This window comes from Oncorhynchus gorbuscha, unplaced genomic scaffold (assembly GCF_021184085.1).
Source record: "Oncorhynchus gorbuscha isolate QuinsamMale2020 ecotype Even-year unplaced genomic scaffold, OgorEven_v1.0 Un_scaffold_859, whole genome shotgun sequence".
NCBI classification, from domain to species: domain Eukaryota; kingdom Metazoa; phylum Chordata; class Actinopteri; order Salmoniformes; family Salmonidae; genus Oncorhynchus; species Oncorhynchus gorbuscha.
The window spans coordinates 252787-267805 of record NW_025745847.1 but is presented as its reverse complement, the minus strand read 5'-3'; the positions used below and the strand labels follow the sequence as shown (position 1 = coordinate 267805).

The following is a 15019-nucleotide window of genomic DNA, read 5'->3' as shown; positions in this document are numbered from 1 at the left end:
GCTGCTCTTGCATGGATTTCTCTCTGAATCCTTCCTGCATCCCAGGTGGCACCCTATTCCCTGTATAGTGCACTACTTTTGACCAGAATCCAAAACCCTATTCCCTGTATAGTGCACTACTTTTGACCAGAATCCAAAACCCTATTCCCTATATAGTTCACTACTTTTGACCAGAATCCAAAACCCTATTCCCTGTATAGTGCACTACTTTTGACCAGAATCCAAAACCCTATTCCCTGTATAGTGCACTACTTTTGACCAGAGTCCAAAACCCTATTCCCTATATAATTCACTACTTCCTCGGGCAACACTATGCACTCTGAATCTCCCCTTCCTCAGGCAACACTATGCACTCTGGATCTCCCCTTCCTCAGGCAACACTATGCACTCTGGATCTCCCCCTCAGGCAACACTATGCACTCTGAATCTCCCCCTCCTCAGGCAACACTATGCACTCTGGATCTCCCCTCCTCAGGCAACACTATGCACTCTGGATCTCCCCTCCTCAGGCAACACTATGCACTCTGGATCTCCCCCTCCTCAGGCAACACTATGCACTCTGGATCTCCCCTCCTCAGGCAACACTATGCACTCTGGATCCCCCCTCCTCAGGCAACACTATGCACTCTGGATCTCCCCCTCCTCAGGCAACACTATGCACTCTGGATCTCCCCCTCCTCAGGCAACACTATGCACTCTGGATCTCCCCCTCCTCAGGCAACACTATGCACTCTGGATCTCCCCCTCCTCAGGCAACACTATGCACTCTGGATCTCCCCTCCTCAGGCAACACTATGCACTCCCTCCCCCTCCTCGGGCAACACTATGCACTCTGAATCTCCCCTCAGGCAACACTATGCACTCTGGATCTCCCCTCCTCAGGCAACACTATGCACTCTGGATCTCCCCCTCCTCAGGCAACACTATGCACTCTGGATCTCCCCTCCTCAGGCAACACTATGCACTCTGGATCTCCCCCTCCTCAGGCAACACTATGCACTCTGGATCTCCCCTCCTCAGGCAACACTATGCACTCCGGATCTCCCCTCCTCGGGCAACACTATGCACTCTGAATCTCCCCTCAGGCAACACTATGCACTCTTGAGTTCCATAATGCCTTGCCTTATTTTAGTACAGCACAAACTACTAGTCACACAGCAGAAACTACTAGTACACCAGAAACTACTAGTACACCAGAAACTACTAGTACAGCACAAACCTCCAACGTCTAGACAGTCAGGAAGCATCAAATTTCCCCAAAAATGATGGATAGAGGACTATTTTGGCACATTTTTGACAGAGGATCATTTCACACATGACATTTTAAAAGCGTCTGCTAAATGGCATATATTATTATTATTATTATATTATTTTGACAGAGGATCATTTCTACATTTTCATTGCGGCCCTCCGGAACTGGTGGGAGATTGAATGCGGCTCCTGGGGAAAGTGGGTTTGACACCTCCGCTATAGTCACACACACACACACACACACACACACACACACACACACACACACACACACACACACACACACACACACACACACACACACACACACACACACACACACACAGACTATGTATATTGTCTGAGGGAGATTCAGAGTGAATTTACACAAACTCAAGAAGACGCTCCATAACACAGCTCGGGTGGAAAGTTAGCAACTCTGTATGTGTATAAAACTATTTAAAAATATATATTTTAAAAATATAAATCCCCCTCTCGTTTTCTACTTCCTCCTTGAATTGGATGAATCAACTCGAAAACTGAATTAGTGAAATCACACCGTCCTCGTCTGTGTTACCAAAGCAGGCCTAGCAGCCTGCTACAAACCCTAGCTAGCATTAGCTTAGCCGTTCAACGACACCACCAGAACTGGGAATAAAAAGTGTCTCTGTTTAGTCAGTGAGTGAATGGCTACGTTTGGCCAAAGCCCCGTCTGGGCCCTGGTCACCAGTAGTGCACTATAAAGGGAACGCAGTGCTGTTTTGGGATGCATCCAGTGTGCTGGTTTTAAGGGGATGTTAGCATTAGCACCACTGTTTGTTTGTGTGTAAACTAATGTCTGTCCGTTGAACCTTTTCCTCTCCCCTCCTCAGCCTGCCTCGTCTATGGAGCCGATCAGTAAACGCCTGAAGATCGTTGAGGAGGTGAGCAAGCAGTCTGTCTCAAATGGCTCCTGTAATTAGGGCCCTGGGTTCTTCCCTAGGGAATAGGGTGCCAATTGTGACCGTCTATATAGGGAATAGGGTGCCAATTGTGTCCGTCTATATAGGGAATAGGGTGCCAATTGTGACCGTCTATATAGGGAATAGGGTGCCAATTGTGACCGTCTATATAGGGAATAGGGTGCCAATTGTGTCCGTCTATATGGGCATAGGGTGCCAATTGTGACCGTCTATATAGGGAATAGGGTGCCAATTGTGTCCGTCTATATAGGGAATAGGGTGCCAATTGTGACCGTCTATATGGGGAATAGGGTGCCAATTGTGACCGTCTATATGGGGAATAGGGTGCCAATTGTGTCCGTCTATATAGGGAATAGGGTGCCAATTGTGACCGTCTATATAGGGAATAGGGTGCCAATTGTGACCGTCTATATGGGGAATAGGGTGCCAATTGTGACCGTCTATATGGGGAATAGGGTGCCAATTGTGACCGTCTATATGGGGAATAGGGTGCCAATTGTGACCGTCTATATGGGGAATAGGGTGCCAATTGTGTCCGTCTATATGGGGAATAGGGTGCCAATTGTGACCGTCTATATGGGGAATAGGGTGCCAATTGTGACCGTCTATATGGGGAATAGGGTGCCAATTGTGTCCGTCTATATAGGGAATAGGGTGCCAATTGTGACCGTCTATATGGGGAATAGGATGTCTTAATGCTTGACCTCTTCACTCACTCACTCATGTTATGTAGGGGGGTACAGATGGAGGTGTATGTTATGTACAGGTGGAGGTGTGACAGTCTATATAGGGGGTAGGGATGGAATTGTGACAGTCTATGTACAGGTGGATAGGGTGTTAATTGTGACAGTCAGATGGAGGGAATAGTGCCAATTGATGACAGTCTATATAGGAATAGGATGGAGGTGTATGTTATGTACAGGGGAATGTTATGTAGAGGGGTGCAGATGGAGGTGTGACAGTCTTAATGTGGAGGTGTATGTTATGTAGAGGTACAGGTGGAGGTGTATGTTATGTAGAGGGGTACAGGTGGAGGTGTATGTTATGTAGAGGGCAGGTGGAGGTGTATGTTATGTTGGAGGTGTATGTTATGTAGAGGGGGAGGTATGTTATGTAGAGGGGTACAGATGGAGGTGTATGTTATGTAGGGGTACAGATGGAGGTGTATGTTATGTACAGATGGAGGTGTATGTTATGTAGGGTGTACAGATGGAGGTGTATGTTATGTAGAGGGGTACAGATGGAGGTGTATGTTATGTAGAGGGGTACAGATGGAGGTGTATGTTATGTAGAGGGGTACAGATGGAGGTGTATGTTATGTAGAGGGGTACAGGTGGAGGTGTATGTTATGTACAGATGGAGGTGTATGTTATGTAGAGGGGTACAGGTGGAGGTGTATGTTATGTAGAGGGGTACAGGTGGAGGTGTATGTTATGTAGGGGTACAGGTGGAGGTGTATGTTATGTAGAGGGGGAGGTGTATGTTATGTAGAGGGGTACAGATGGAGGTGTATGTTATGTAGGGGTACAGATGGAGGTGTATGTTATGTACAGATGGAGGTGTATGTTATGTAGAGGTGTACAGATGGAGGTGTATGTTATGTAGAGGGGTGGAGGTGTATGTTATGTAGAGGGGTACAGATGGAGGTGTATGTTATGTAGAGGGGTACAGATGGAGGTGTATGTTATGTAGAGGGGTACAGATGGAGGTGTATGTTATGTAGGGGTACAGCTGGAGGTGTATGTTATGTAGAGGGGTACAGATGGAGGTGTATGTTATGTAGAGGGGTGGAGGTGTATGTTATGTAGAGGGGTACAGATGGAGGTGTATGTTATGTAGAGGGGTACAGATGGAGGTGTATGTTATGTAGAGGTACAGGTGGAGGTGTATGTTATGTAGAGGGGTACAGATGGAGGTGTATGTTATGTAGAGGGGTGGAGGTGTATGTTATGTAGGGGTACAGATGGAGGTGTATGTTATGTAGAGGTACAGATGGAGGTGTATGTTATGTAGAGGTGGAGGTGTATGTTATGTAGAGGTACAGATGGAGGTGTATGTTATGTAGGGGTACAGATGGAGGTGTATGTTATGTAGAGGGGTACAGATGGAGGTGTATGTTATGTACAGATGGAGGTGTATGTTATGTAGAGGTGTACAGATGGAGGTGTATGTTATGTAGAGGGGTGGAGGTGTATGTTATGTAGAGGGGTACAGATGGAGGTGTATGTTATGTAGAGGGGTACAGATGGAGGTGTATGTTATGTAGGGGGATGGAGGTGTATGTTATGTAGAGGGGATGGAGGTGTATGTTATGTAGAGGGGTGGGAGGTGTATGTTATGTAGGGGGATGGAGGTGTATGTTATGTAGGGGTGGAGGTGTATGTTATGTAGAGGGGTGATGGAGGTGTATGTTATGTAGAGGGGTACAGATGGAGGTGTATGTTATGTAGAGGGGTGGAGGTGTATGTTATGTAGGGGTGGGAGGTGTATGTTATGTAGAGGGGTGGAGGTGTATGTTATGTAGAGGGGTACAGATGGAGGTGTATGTTATGTAGAGGGGTACAGGTGGAGGTGTATGTTATGTACAGGTGGAGGTGTATGTTATGTAGAGGGGTGCAGATGGAGGTGTATGTTATGTAGAGGGGTACAGGTGGAGGTGTATGTTATGTAGAGGGGTACAGATGGAGGTGTATGTTATGTAGAGGGGTACAGATGGAGGTGTATGTTATGTAGAGGGGTACAGATGGAGGTGTATGTTATGTAGAGGTACAGGTGGAGGTGTATGTTATGTAGGGGGGTACAGGTGGAGGTGTATGTTATGTAGAGGGGTACAGATGGAGGTGTATGTTATGTAGAGGTGGAGGTGTATGTTATGTAGAGGTACAGATGGAGGTGTATGTTATGTAGAGGGGTGGAGGTGTATGTTATGTAGAGGGGTACAGATGGAGGTGTATGTTATGTAGAGGTACAGATGGAGGTGTGTATGTTATGTAGAGGGGTACAGATGGAGGTGTATGTTATGTAGGGGTGGAGGTGTATGTTATGTAGAGGGGTACAGATGGAGGTGTATGTTATGTAGAGGGGTACAGATGGAGGTGTATGTTATGTAGAGGGGTACAGATGGAGGTGTATGTTATGTAGGGGTACAGATGGAGGTGTATGTTATGTAGAGGTGGAGGTGTATGTTATGTAGAGGTGGAGGTGTATGTTATGTAGAGGTGGAGGTGTATGTTATGTAGAGGGGTGCAGATGGAGGTGTATGTTATGTAGGGGTACAGATGGAGGTGTATGTTATGTAGAGGTGGAGGTGTATGTTATGTAGAGGTGGAGGTGTATGTTATGTAGAGGGGTACAGATGGAGGTGTATGTTATGTAGAGGTACAGATGGAGGTGTATGTTATGTAGGGGTACAGATGGAGGTGTATGTTATCAGAGGTATGGTGTATGTTATGTAGGGGTACAGATGGAGGTGTATGTTATGTAGAGGTGGAGGTGTATGTTATGTACAGATGGAGGTGTATGTTATGTACAGATGGAGATGTTATGTAAGACCCAGTGGAGATACATGTACAGATGGATGTGTATGTTATGTAGGGGTACAGATGGAGGTGTATGTTATGTAGAGGGGTACAGATGGAGGTGTATGTTATGTAGAGGGGTACAGATGGAGGTGTATGTTATGTAGAGGGTACAGACTGGAGGTGTATGTTATGTAGAGACCCAGATGGAGGTGTATGTTTGTTGTCCTCTGGTACAGATGGAAATGTATGTTATGTAGGGGTACAGATGGAGGTGTATGTTATGTAGAGGTACAGATGGAGGTGTTGTTATGTAGAGGTACAGATGGAGGTGTATGTTATGTAGACAGATGGAGGTGTATGTTATGTAGATAGGTACAGATGGAGGTGTATGTTATGTAGAGGGGTGGAGGTGTATGTTATGTAGAGGGGTACAGATGGAGGTGTATGTTATGTAGAGGGGTACAGGTGGAGGTGTATGTTATGTACAGGTGGAGGTGTATGTTATGTAGAGGGGTACAGATGGAGGTGTATGTTATGTAGAGGGGTACAGGTGGAGGTGTATGTTATGTATGATGGAGGTGTATGTTATGTATGATGGATGTATGTTATGTAGTATGGAGGTGTATGTTATGTAGAGGGGTGGAGGTGTATGTTATGTATGGTACAGCTGGCTACTACCAGTGTTGGTTTTGCATGTGTGTTTCAGACGTGTGTATATTTATGAATGTATGAATGTATGTCCTGTTTCAGTCTTCACTCTGAGGTATTTATAACACAGTAGCCCTGTGGTGCTTCCAGTAATATATACTGAATGGCTTTATTTTCATCCAGACAGTCTACCAGATCAGATAGTAAGACCATCAGTAGATACAGTATGTTTGTTCTCCTCTGTGGTCTGGAACTTAATCCAGACAGCAAGTACTAGATCAGATAGTAAGACCCAGTAGATACAGTATGTTTCTACTCTCGATGCGCCTGTTAAAATGACGGTGGTGTTTTTGTTTGGTCTGTACAGGACACCTAGTCAACTCTGCTCCAAGTGATGTTTTGCCATCAATGGCAGTCTTCCCCACAGACAAACGGTAGGATATACTGTAGTAGTGTGTGTGTGTGTTGTGTGTGTGTGTGTGTCTGTGTGTGTGTGTTGTGTGTGTGTGTATGCATGTATGCATGTGTCAACTATCACTCCCAGTAATATATTAACTGTATTATCTCCATGTCTTCCTATATTCCATCAGTAATACAGGCTGTTCACTCTGTGTGTATTAACAAGGAATGGAATAAAATCAACTCTGCTGATGGAGTGATGTTTTTCTCACGGCTGTCTTCCACACCCATATAGTGGACCAGGATCCCCTAGTCAACTCTGCTGCAAGTGATGTTTTCCTCAGATCTTCCAAGCCGTTGTGGCGTTACCGTCCCCTAGTCAACTCTGCTGCAGTGTAACTGCTGATGGATACGTGTTGGTCACCTGCTACACCCATGGATAGTGGACCAGGATCTGTATTTACACACTGTGCTGATTGGGCCTCAGATTTCCCTTTTACATTACCTGATCCTAGACCAGCTCTATGACTGAATACTGGTCCTATTAGATTACATGGACAGGGGGACCTGATCCTAGACCAGCTCTATGACTGAATACTGGTCCTTTTAGATTACATGGACAGGGGGGACCTGATCCTAGACCAGCTCTATGACTGAATACTGGTCCTATTAGATTACATGGACAGGGTGGACCTGATCCTAGATCAGCTCTATGACTGAATACTGGTCCTATTAGATTACATGGACAGGGGGACCTGATCCTAGACCAGCTCTATGACTGAATACTGGTCCTATTAGATTACATGGACAGGGGGGACCTGATCCTAGACCAGCTCTATGACTGAATACTGGTCCTATTAGATTACATGGACAGGGGGACCTGATCCTAGACCAGCTCTCTGACTGAATACTGATCCTATTAGATTACATGGACAGGGGGACCTGATCCTAGACCAGCTCTATGACTGAATACTGGTCCTATTAGATTACATGGACAGGGGGGACCTGATCCTAGACCAGCACTATGACTGAATACTGATCCTATTAGATTACATGGACAGGGGGACCTGATCCTAGACCAGCTCTGACTGAATACTGGTCCTATTAGATTACATGGACAGGGGGGACCTGATCCTAGACCAGCTCCATGACTGAATCCTGGCCCCAGTTTGTTTTTGTCCATTAAGAAAAGGAATAAAAATGTAAACTTGTCTTTCCTTTACAGGATAGGGTTCCTGGGGCTGGGGCTTATGGGTAGCGGAATCGTGTCCAACCTGTTAAAGATGGGCCACATCGTCACAGTGTGGAATCGCACAGTAGAAAAGGTACCACAAGACAACCAACATGTGAGAAAATACGATACAGAATTTACTCCTGTGATTCCGTCAAAAACTATTATTATTTAAACCACAGTTATTTGGTACAGTATTTTATGCAAAAAAAAAATCATTTATTTATAATGTAAAGTAACAACGTTTGGGTTTGGTGCTGATTTTGACCTACGTCCTGTTGTGACATCACTTCCTGTGAGCTCACTTCCTGCCTTGTTCCTGTTGTCTTCCCGCTGCAGTGTGACCTGTTCATTCAGGAGGGGGCCAGGTTAGGGCGGACCCCAGCGGAGGTGGTCTCCATGTGTGACATCACCTTCTCCTGCGTCTCAGACCCCAAGGCTGCCAGGGATGTAAGTAACTAAGGAAACATCTCAACAGACGATGTTTGTACGTGTGTAGTCAGGCCAGATTTCCAGGCAGATGAGATGTTTGTATGTGTGTAGTCAGGCCAGATTTCCAGGCAGGTGAGAGAGTGAGATGTTTGTATGTGTGTAGTCAGGCCAGTGAGAGAGTGAGATGTTTGTATGTGTGTAGTCAGGCCAGATTTCCAGGCAGGTGAGAGAGTGAGATGTTTGTATGTGTGTAGTCAGGCCAGGATTTCCAGGCAGGTGAGAGAGTGAGATATTCTAAACAGACTGGCTGCCATGTTGCTGATGGTAATTGAGCTTGGTGTGATAAGTATTGTAATGCCTTTTAGTTCTGACTGCAGTGACTAATTTATCTCACAACGTATGACTGTTAATACCCCTCTCTCTCCTCTCTCCTCTCTCCTCTCTCCTCTCTCTCCTCTCTCTCCTCTCTCTCCTCTCTCTCTCCTCTCTCCTCTCTCTCCTCTCTCCTCTCCCTCTCTCTCTCTCTCTCTCTCTCTCTTCCTCTCTCCCTCTCCTCTCTCTCTCCTCCTCTCTCTCTGTCTCTCTCTCTCTCTCCTCTCTCTCTCCTCTCTCCTCTCTCTCTCTCTCCTCTCTCTCTCTCTCTCTCTGTTCTCTCTCTCTCTCTCTCTCTCTCCTCTCTCTCTCTCTCTCTCTCTCTCTCTCTGTTCTCTCTCTCTGTTCTCTCTCTCTGTTCTCTCTCTCTGTTCTCTCTCTCTGTTCTCTCTCTCTGTTCTCTCTCTCTGTTCTCTCTCTCTGTTCTCTCTCTCTGTTCTCTCTCTCTGTTCTCTCTCTCTGTTCTCTCTCTCTGTTCTCTCTCTCTCTGCCAGTTGGTGCTGGGTCCCAGTGGAGTGCTCCAGGGCATCAGGCCAGGGAAATGTTACGTAGAGATGTCTACCGTGGATCCAGAGACCATCACAGAGCTCTCACAGGTATACACACACACAGAGCTATACACACACAGAGCTTGCGCAGGTATACACACACACAGAGCTTGCGCAGGTATACACACACACAGAGCTCTCACAGGTATACACACACACAGAGCTTGCGCAGGTATACACACACACAGAGCTTGCGCAGGTATACACACACACAGAGCTCTCACGGGTATACACACACACAGAGCTCTCGCGGGTATACACACACACAGAGCTCTCACGGGTATACACACACACAGAGCTCGCGCAGGCATCACACACACAGGCTATACACACACACAGAGCTCTCACGGGCTCGCGCAGGCATACACACACACAGAGCTCTCACACACACACAGGGTATACACACACACACACACACACACACACAGAGCTCGCGCAGGCATACACACACACACAGAGCTCGCGCAGGCATACACACACACACACACACACAGAGCTCGCGCAGGCATACACACACACACACACACACAGAGCACAGAGCTCGCGCAGGCATACACACACACACACACACAGAGCTTCGCGCAGGCATACACACACACACACAGAGCTCGCGCAGGCACACACACACAGAGAGCACACACACACACACACACACAGAGCTCGCGCAGGCATACACACACACACACACACTCGCGCACACACACACACACACACACAGAGCTCGCGCAGGCATACACACACACACACACACACAGAGCTCGCGCAGGCATACACACACACACACACAGGCACAGAGCTCACGCAGGCATACACACACACACACACACACACAGAGCTCACACACAGCTCTTGCAGGCATACACACACACTCTCACACACACACACAGAGCTCGCGCAGGCATACACACACACACACAGAGCTCGCGCAGGCATACACACACACACACAGGTATACACACACAGAGCTCGCACAGGTATACACACACAGAGCTCGCACAGGTATACACACACAGAGCTCTTGCAGGTATACAGGCACAGGTACACACACACACAGAGCTCGCGCAGGCATACACACACACACACAGAGCTCGCGCAGGCATACACACACACACACACAGAGCTCGCGCAGGTACACACACACACACACACACACACAGAGCTCTACACACACACACACACACACACACATAGAGCTCTCGGTATACACACTCTTGCACAGAGCTCTCACAGGTATACATACACACACACAGAGCTCGCGCAGGCATACACAGGCACACAGAGCTCTCGCAGGTATACACACACAGAGCTCTTGCAGGTATACACACACAGAGCTCTCACAGGTATACATACACACACACACACACAGAGCTCGCGCAGGCATACACACACACACACACAGAGCTCGCGCAGGCATATACACACACACAGAGCTCATACACACACACAGAGCTCGAGCTCAGGTATACACACACACATAGAGCTCTCAGGAGCTCTCACAGGTATACACACACACACACACACACATAGAGCTCTCAGGCATACACACACACACACACAGAGCTCTCACAGGTATACACACACACACACACATAGAGCTCTCACAGGTATACACACACACACACACATAGAGCTCTCGCAGGTATACACACACACACACACAGAGCTCACGCAGGCATACACACACACAGAGCTCACACACACACACACACACACACACAGCTCACACAGGTACACACACACACACACACACAGAGCTCACACAGGTACACACACACAGAGCTCTCAGAGCTCTCGCAGGTACACACACACAGAGCTCTCGCAGGTATACACACACAGAGCTCTCGCAGGTATACACACACAGAGCTCTTGCAGGTATACACACACAGACACAGAGCTCTCGCAGGTATACACACACAGAGCTCTTGCAGGTATACACACACACAGCTTGTGATTCCAGGTGTATGCTACTCCCACTGTCGCTAGGTCATCATCACTCTCCCATTGGCTACTGTCATTACATCATCAATCGTCTTATCCTATGCTCTCTCATTGGCTCCTCTACTGCCACACCACTGTCTGATTGGTTCCTGTCTCCATCTGTCATCAGGTGATATCGTCGCGGGGCGGCCGCTTCCTGGAGGCTCCTGTGGCTGGGAGCCAGCAGGTATCTAACGAGGGCATGCTGGTCATCCTAGCGGCCGGAGACAGGACGGTCTATGAAGACTGCAGCTCCTGTTTCCAGGCCATGGGCAAGACCTCATTCTTCCTAGGTAGATGGTTTGAGTTTTAAGAGTGTCTTATCCCAGGGCTATCCAATTTCCTGCGTGTTATCAGGTGAAGCAGGCTAACGTGTGTGTGTGTGTGTGTGTGTGTGTGTGTGTGTGTGTGTGTGTGTGTGTGTGTGTGTGTTATCAGGTGAGGTGGGTAACGCAGCGAGGATGATGCTGATCCTCAACATGGTACAGGGAAGCTTCATGGCAACCATCGGGGGCTGACCCTAGCCCAGGCCACAGGCCAATCACAGCATACCTTCCTGGACATCCTGTCTCAGGGTCAGATGGCCAGCACCTTCGTGGACCAAAAATGCCAGAGTGAGTCAGAAACTAAAGGCGCTGCTGAGTCAGAAACTAAAGGCGCTGCTGAGTCAGAAACTAAAGGCGCTGCTGAGTCAGAAACTAAAGGCGCTGCTGAGTCAGAAACTAAAGGCGCTGCTGAGTCAGAAACTAAAGGCGCTGCTGAGTCAGAAACTAAAGGCGCTGCTGAGTCAGAAACTAAAGGCGCTGCTGAGTCAGAAACTAAAGGCGCTGCTGAGTCAGAAACTAAAGGCGCTGCTGAGTCAGAAACTAAAGGCGCTGCTGAGTCAGAAACTGCTGAAAAACTAAAGGCGCTGCTGAGTCAGAAACTAAAGGCGCTGCTGAGTCAGAAACTAAGGCGCTGCTCAGAAACTTAGTCAGAAATTCCCTAAAGGCGCTGCTGAGTCAGCCCTAAAGGCTATATAGTGCCCTACTTTGGCGCTGCTGAGTCAGAAACCCTAAAGTGCCCTGCTGAGTCAGAACTATTCCCTATATAGGCCCTGCTTTAGACCGGAATTCCCTAATAGTGCGCTGCTTTAGTCAGAAACCCTAAAGGCGCTGCTGAGTCAGAACTTTAACCGGAGCCCTGATTCCCTAAAGTGCGCTGCTTTAGACCGGAGCCCTATTCCCTAAAGTGCCCTACTTTCAGAAACCAGTGCTGCTGAGTTGGAAACTATGAGCATGTGAGTCAAAACTTGCACAAGCAATGCTGCTGAGGCAGAACTAAAGACCCTGGTTCAAAACCGGGCTGTATCACAACTAAAGCCGTGATTGAGAGTCCCAAGGGTGGGGTCAGAAACTAAGGCCGCTGCTGAGTCAGAAACTAGGGGCGCTGCTAGTCCGGGTTAGGGCGGGGTAGTCAGAAACTAGGGGAGCTGCTGAGTCAGGGTTAAGGGGGCTGCTGAGTCAGGGTTAGGGGAGGCGGCTAGTCCGGGTTAAAGGGAGCTGCTGAGTCAGAAACTAAAGGCGCTGCTAGTCCGGGTTAAAGGCGGGGCTAGTCCGGGTTAGGGGCTGGGGTAGTCCGGGTTAGGGGAGGGGGCGCTGCTGAATCCAGGTTATTCCCTAGGGGTAGTCCGGGTTTGGGGAGGGGTATTCCGGGTTATAGTGCCCTACTCTGGACCAGAGCCCTATTCCGGGTATAGTGCCCTACTTTGGAGGGGAGCCCTATTCCCTATATAGTGCCCTACTTTGGACCAGAGCCCTATTCCCAATAAGACTTTGTTCTTAAGCCCTATTCCTAGTTAAAGTGTCCTGTTTGGACCAGAGCCCTACCCCTAAAAGATTCCCTACTTTAGTAAAAGATGTCCCATTCCTGACTATTACAGTGCCCTACTTTAGACCAGTGGCAAATTGTAAATCCCTTCCTGAGCTATGATTTAAACTATTCAACATGGTTCATTTGTTTCATTACATCTCCACTGGTAATGATGAGCCCCCCCCCCCCCCCCCCCCGATTCTCTCAGATATCCTACAGGGCAACTTCAAACCAGACTACTGATTGAAACCCATTCAGAAGGGGCAGAGGCTAGCCATCTCCATTAGGGGAGGGGCCAATCCGGGTTATGGCTGCAGCAGCCGGGTGAGGGGAGGGGTTGTCCGGGTTGACACACAGTCAAAATGGGGAGGGAGAGTTTCAAATGGCATTGGGGAGGGGTAGATCTTAGGGGATGGGTAGTCCGGGTTAGGGGAGGGGAGGCAAGACCGTCATTGAAAATCCATGTTTTTCTTAACTGACTTGCCTGTTAAAACGTGTCCTGTTTGGGCCAGTGTTACCCCTAAAAATTCACTCGTTTAGTAAAACATGTCCCAGTATTGTCCCCCTACAGAAGTTCCCCTGATCACGTTACATGTTGGTTAAAATATCCCTTCAAACTCTGAAACAATGATTTAAACTATTCAACATGGTTCATTTGTTTCATTAAATCTCCACTGGTAATTTAGCTTGTTCCTAGCTTAAACTGTTGCTAGCTAATTTGAAACACATTTAGTTAGCTTGCTGTTACATTTCCATTTACATTTACAGCCAATCACCAGACTCCTAGGCTGCAGCAGCCAATGAGGTAAATTGTTGGATTGACATGACATCCAAATGGGACAATCAGATTTCAAATGGCATTGGAGTAGATCTTAAATGCGGACCGGACACGGGGTGAAGATTACGTTTTGAAATCCATGTTATTCAATTAAACACTGGGGTTTCGTGTCCCGGAAGGTGCGTCTGCGACTGCCGCTGTCACTGGCGTCGTGAGGGAGTTTGTTCCACCATGTGGGCAGCGGCAAACATTTAATTTGTCCCCCTACACCAAAGCTGATCACGACATGGTAGGTTAAAATATCAAAACAAACTCTGAACCAATGAAGTTAATTTGGGGACATGTAGCATTAATTTGGCAATTTAGCTTGTTAGCTTGCTGTTGCTAGCTAATTTGTCCTATTTAGTTAGCTTGCTGTTGCTAGCTAATTTGTCCTATTTAGTTAGCTTGCTGTTGCTAGCTAATTTGTCCTATTTAGTTTTGCTGTTGCTAGCTAATTTGTCCTATTTAGATAGCTTGCTGTTGCTAGCTAATTTGTCCTATTTAGCTATAAACCAATGAGGAGATGGGGGAGGCAGTCCTGCTTCTATAAACCAATGAGGAGATGGGGGAGGCAGTCCTGCGTCTCCCATCTCGCTAAATAGCCATACATGTTTAATGCTTTTCGACCTGTCCCCAAATTAATATCATTGGTTCAGAGTTTGTTTTGATATTTGAACCTGCGTGTCGTGATCAGGTTTGGTGTAGGGGGACATAATAAACGTATGCCTGCTGGCGCACGGGCAGCCGTTGGGTTCAGTGTTCGCTGTTTCAGATGGAATGAATGTCCACAGACATTTTACCCATATTGTTAACCTGCATAAGGTGAACATATGTCAACATTACTAACTGATATATAATAACCTGGCGCTGTGGGAACACGGGTTCCTAACCTGGCGCTGTGGGAACACGGGTTCCTAACCTAACACGGGTTCCTAACCTGGCGCTGTGGGAACACGGGTTCCTAACCTGGCGCTGTGGGAACACGGGTTCCTAACCTGGCGCTGTGGGAACACGGGTTCCTAACCTGG

General features: G+C 47.7%; 1 pseudogene; it reads left to right on the top strand.

The window, feature by feature from the left end:
• The window catches only part of LOC124020582, a 32743-nt pseudogene extending 20905 nt beyond the window's left edge, over nucleotides 1–11838 (top strand).
• The last annotated feature ends 3181 nt before the right edge of the window (nucleotides 11839–15019 follow it).